Genomic DNA, 6,000 nt, shown 5'->3' with positions numbered 1-6,000 from the left:
TTATAGGCTCTTAAATTCATCCTTGGCTCAAACATACGGGATACCCACCTTCCAGCACCGAAGTTTAAAAAAGCTGGCCTGAATCCTCTATGTCCTTTCTCATGTCAGACATTGCACAGCCCTCTAAACAGTGACAGCTATTACATTGCATATGCTGCAATACCAAGTCTAGTGAGCAGAAAATTGGGTGTCATCCTTTACCATGAATTTCCTTCTCTCTTCTTCTAAAAATCCATGTAATAACAATTAGCACAGCTTAAACGTGTACATTGTCACTGGTTTCGACCACAAATCTTTCTTTTTACTTCGAATTATACCTGAAGTGGAAAAATACCAATGTTCCCTGTCAGCACAAAGAGGAGTGAAAGATAATAAATCAGTGACTTGTAAACTGTACCCAAAAATCAATAAAATGTAAACAGCTATAAAATAGAAGGTAGAAATACATTAAATATGAATGATAAGAAAGAGGAATAAGGCTGAAAAATGATAAGGGTGTGTATTTCATTACATAAGAGAAGTGATGGAGAACGGTTCTGGGTTGGCAAAAGGAGAGAAGTTTTTTGCAATCAAAATGGTATCTTATCATGTAACCCCATTCACTACCCCTCTAATGGAGATAGAATATATCATGAAAGTGTCAACAACTTTTAGAAACTTCACACATCCCTGCTTACAGATAAAATTGTAATGCAGTCTACATGTGTTCTGGCTCTTATCTCTCCTTCATGGGAAAGCATTAAAGCCTCGGCCTGCCATGGAAAATGTAGTTTTCAGACATCTGTGACCAGTTTGTGTAGACAAGAGAAGATAAGGTGCATTATCAAGCCTACATCTGTGACAGGGGTTGTGAAGTCTCTAGAGACAGATGAATGAACGCATATGAAGACTGACTAAAAAAACCTTGTAATTAAACCTTTGCTTTCCCCAAAAATATTTGCTCTTTACAAGGTATTTTCTGTTTTGAAGGAAAAGCTCACCAAAAAGATTTTAGCCAATCTCCTCAATACCCAATGCTTTTATTACCCCCTTCTCTTTCTGTTAAGAAACAAATAGCCTATTCTTGAGCAAAGATACTGTGTACACATTAAAGACTCTCTAGAGAAAGTTCAGCCTGATGGCCCACCATGGAAGGTAAGAGGTAAACTGTTGACGGTTGCAGAATAACATTAGAAATACGGGCTGTGACAGACATTTGAAAAATAACTAGTCCTGAACAATAGCAGATAAATAAGTCAGATCAAAGCCAAGGGTAGCTGATGAACAGTGGCCTGCTGGACAGCATAATAAGGAAAACAGTGGTAATAGTCAGTAGCCCATATTGGCAATGTAGGTGAGATAAATAAGGTAGAATTTCAACTTCAAACTTCTTAGCAAGGCTCTTGAGTTTAACAGCTACAAGTACAATCAGCTTTGTATGGTCAGCAATTTATTTTATTGTGTTAGAAACTTCAACACAAATGCATCTTTGATGTGTTGATTACTTAGAGATGTACAAAACCATGAGCAGTGGCAGTAATGAAATGTCTCCTGGGTGCCTTGGAACATTACAGGAGGACCTGGGCAAGGGCTGCCTAGGAAACCAGAGATGCACTGTCAAGCATGTGCAAGCTTGGCCAGCTGACAGCCACTCAGTTGTGCTCTGAATATTGCTGCTAGAAGGTATGTGATTCAACTCTGGAGCATAGTTGATAGGACTAACTGTGGAAAGCCTAAAGGTGGTTGGGATATATTTGTTCCTGGTTGCATAAATGTTCAGACCTCTAAAAGAAAGAAAAGACTGATTGCTAGTTATCCATAATGAGGGGGAAAGAGGGGTGAATAACACCTTCAATTAATTAAATATTGATCTTAGTCCCAGATTCTGCTGGCCTGAATTCTACCTAAATCTATGTGCCTACTGTTTCCCATTGGCTGGCACCACAAAGGCTTCTGCGTAATTATTCCAGAGACATGAATAAGGCTCAGAGCCCAAAGCCACCAGTGGCCAACTCTAAGTAGTCAGATTTATGTGGAATCTAGTCCTGACAACACTGGGCTTTAGAATTAGACTGTACCTCCAAGGTACTTATGAAGGAAGATGCCTACAGACCCAGGGCTTGACATTGCCTCCTCTGGCTTTTAGACAAAATAAGTTATTTATCACCTTTTGAGAAATACAATTTACCACCTCTCCTAAAACTTGCTCTCTTTCTGTATCTCAGCACCTCCAGACCTCACTGGGTTTGCTCAGAAGACAGCTAAGATCCTATGTGTGACCCACAAGGGGAATGTGAAGAAAAGAAAACAACTACTCTGCTTTGGTGACACTCAACCTAGAGTACTCTGTCCACCTCTGGAGTCCTCATTATAGGAAAGATACAGAGCTGTTGGACAGGGTCCAGAGGGGGCCACAGATATGATCAGAGGGATGGAACATCTCTTCTATGAGGAACGGCTGAGAGAGTTGGGGTCGTTCAGCCTGAAGGCTCTGAGAAGACCTTATTGCAGCCTTTCGGAACTTAAAAGAGGCCTGTAAGAAAAATGGAGAGAGACTTTTCAAAAGGGCCTGCTGTGATAGGATGAGGGGTGATGGTTTTAAACTAAAAGAGAGGTGATTCAGGCTGGTTGTGAAGAAGAAATTTTTTACAGTGTGGGTGGTAAAGTACTGGCACAGGTTGCCTAGAGAGGTGGTGGGTGTACCATCCCTGGAGTCATTCAAGGTCAGGCTGGATGTGGCTCTGGGCTACCTGATCTAGATGAAGATGTCCCTGCTCACTGCAGGGGAGTTGGACTAGATGACCTTTGAAGGTCTAACCAATCCCAAACTACTCTATGATTCTACAGACTAGTTTTGCCCTCCTTGGCAATGCGATTCCCAACCCTTTGCAGATCCTTTTTCTCTTACAAGAAGCGAAGACCCTTTTAGTGAGGGCAGAACAGTGGAATTTCCCACGTACCTATGGGAGACACAACATGACTGAACTTCATTTCAGTTGCATTTCTTTAACTCTCTCAGAACAAGCCTGCAGATCCACTGAAGACTGAAAAGCAGTCATAGAGATTTCAAAAAGCTCTCTATGACTCAGCAGTGAGTCCTTCCCAATGATCTGTGGATCAAATATCCTTAAGACAAGTATTTGAGGACTGGGAAGTTTGGAGTGGAAAAGACTTGCAACATATGGACTTCCTTACAGAGATTTCCATGGATAGAAGAAGCACTGTTGCTCCTGAACTCTTGTGCCATGGCAGGAGATAGAGCAGACGGGTGTGGCTGTACCTCTGGCACAAGTACTAAACACATTTAGCAGCTAGATTAGCATAATTGCTTGCCTAGTCAGCTAGCATGTTAAGTGCACAAACAAGTATAACGGTTTTATTACATGTACATGCTTGTGTTTCCTTGAGACATGATAAAACATCATTGATTTTAAACCAAGTAAAACATAAAAAAAATTAAAAAAAATGCAGTGAGCAATTTAAAAGTAAGAAACTGGTGTCTTGAAGAACTTCTCCAACCTGCACAACGATTATATTTTATTGATGTGAAAGAAAAGGTATTATGACCAAATGTATTACTGGTCAAAAAAGCTTACATAAATTTATGTAATTTATGCTCTTCAGTGTAAGCCCATCAGGTGTGATTCCACCTGGAAACTAAATAGGTGAGTGGTTGAGAAATGTCTCCACCCTTTCTTTGTTCAAATAACAGATAAGGAATGTGCCTCTTACTTCTCAAGTAGAATATTTGTTTTTTACTGACAAGATTGTACAGTGCCTTTTGAAGAGCTTGGATATTAGTGAATTTTAACTGCTTTAAATATATTTCTATAATCCACTATAATTTCACAAATATTACATGAGCTACCTAGCAAGTTTTTTAGTCAAAACAAACAAAAAAAAATTTGGTTTGCAGCCCAGAAAGCCAACCATGTGCTGGGCTGGATGAAAAGAAGCATGACCGACAGTTCAAAGGAGGTGATTCTGCCCCTCTACTCTTGCTCTCATGAGATCCTACCTGCTCTGGGGCCCTCAACACAAGAGGGATGTGTAGCTGCTGGAGTGTGTCCAGAGAAGGCCGCAAAGATGATCAGAAGGCTGGAACACCTCTGCTATGGAAACAGGCTGAGAGAGCTGGGCTTTTTCAGCCTGGAGAAGGCTCCAGGGAGACTTTAACGCAGCTTCCAGTGCCTAAAGGGGGCTGATAAGAAGTCTGGAGAGGGACTTTTTACAAGGGCCTGTAGTGATAGGACAAGGGGTGATGGGTTTAAATTTAAACAGGGGAGATTTAGGTTGGATATAAAGAAGAAACTATTTAATGTGAGAGTGGTGAGTCACTGGAAGAGGTTGCCCAAAGAAGCTGTGGATGCCCAATTCCTGGCAGTGTTCAAGGCTAGGTTGGAAACGGCTTTGAGCAACCTGGTCTAGTGGAAGGTGTCCCTGCCTGTGGCAGAGAGGTTGGAACTTAATGATCTTAATGATTCTATGATCTTTGATGACCAAGATGCAATCAGCTGTTAAATGAAGTAAAAGAATCTGTTGGATGTTGGAGTTTGTTCATTTTTCAAATGGCACATTGCGTACGTTACAGTGATCAATGGGAGCAGCAAGAAAGATGTAACTGCACTAGTCTGTCAAATCCTCAGTTTGATTTATAATCATGGTGTTGCATTGACATGAGAGTAAAATAGAGCAAAGCGTATGTGCACTGTGAGTAATATAGACTCATTTATAGATGACAGTAATATTAAACAGTCTTGATAATTTTCTAACATAGTCCCACAGTAAATGTGGTTCTAGTGCCATGGGACAAATGCTGCTTCACAGACAGCGATCAAACACTGAGAAAAAAAATAATTCAACCCTTCTGTTTTTCCCTTGAGTTTCCACTCCTCACACTGGTGGAGTGAAGAAGGGAGTTCAAACAGATCACATTTTCCTGCTGTATGTCCAAATAAAGACTAATTTTGGTCTTTCTCTGAAATGGAGAACAAGCACAACAGTGGCTTCATGACATAACTTGATTGGTTTCAGTCCTCAAAGAATCTGGTCCCTTAGATTCTCAGTTGGACTGTTTGCAGATAAGGGCTCAGTAGAACTTCAAGAAAATGTCAACATAGTTTCAGAAATGTCAGTGACAAATCCGTCTCATCTCTATTAAAGTTACTGCAGGAACACAGAGAAATCCATGCATTTGTCTTGAAGTCTCACAACCCTTCCATGTGAATGTTCCAATTAGGAACCATGACATCCTGTTTCTTTTTTAAATACCCTAGTTGTAAAAGGACAACAAATACTATTTACCAGTGGTTAAGCAAGAGAATGTCGTTGTTTAAACATGGAAATGAAATTTAAAGTTCTGCATTCAATTATGTTTGGGGTTGCCTCTCATTTGGAGTTAAACCTGGATATTTAAAAAAAATGTGGCTCCAGTATTGTTTCTCTTTTTGTGAAATGGGAAGAATGTTGAAGAGCATATAGAAGGTGCCTGTAGCAGCACAAAGATTGTCTAAGCCATTGTAAATCTCTTAGTTGTTCAAATGATCATACATTGTATGAGCATAGTTATTTTGCATTAAGTTTCCAACCAATACATTATGTGGCAGATCTTATAAACCAGAAGCTTGTGAAGTCTCATTTCTATTTCTTCTCTTGCCTTTTTCTAAGATATGTTTTCTGTGAAAATTGGTTCTTTCTTTATCTATTCCAGAGACCCCAGTTTCTGGTGCACCTATTCAGCTTCAGAAGCAAAATCATTATAAGAAAACCACTTTTTTTTTTTTTTTCATTCCAGCCTGAATTGAGAAATTCTATACATTTGCTACTAAGTCTTAAATCAGAAATCTGATAAATAAAACACACAGCAGTCTTCTCAGGCCATCTAAAGAAAAGGAAGACTGAGCATAGAGAGACTGAGTGAAAGCGACAAAAAAAAACAACAACAAAAGAGGTCTGTCTCCTGGACTACAAGGCACAGAGCCAGATAGAAGATGGGGAGCAGGTGGATATACCATTTCTGCA

At 40.0% G+C, this 6,000-nt stretch overlaps 1 long non-coding RNA gene across 1 annotated transcript; it reads left to right on the top strand.

Moving 5' to 3' along the window:
• Window positions 1-1,590: 1,590 nt before the first annotated feature.
• LOC134155928 (uncharacterized) lies at window positions 1,591-5,435 on the top strand. Its single transcript, XR_009961776.1, has 3 exons — window positions 1,591-1,662; window positions 2,205-2,630; window positions 5,073-5,435. It is a non-coding gene; the product is annotated as an uncharacterized LOC134155928 (long non-coding RNA).
• The last annotated feature ends 565 nt before the right edge of the window (window positions 5,436-6,000 follow it).

This window comes from Pezoporus occidentalis, unplaced genomic scaffold (genome assembly GCF_034315485.1).
Source record: "Pezoporus occidentalis ecotype Australia unplaced genomic scaffold, CSIRO_AGI_Poc_V1 ctg80, whole genome shotgun sequence".
NCBI classification, from domain to species: domain Eukaryota; kingdom Metazoa; phylum Chordata; class Aves; order Psittaciformes; family Psittacidae; genus Pezoporus; species Pezoporus occidentalis.
The sequence above is the reverse complement of the archived record's forward strand: the minus strand, read 5'-3'. Positions and strand labels throughout refer to the sequence as shown.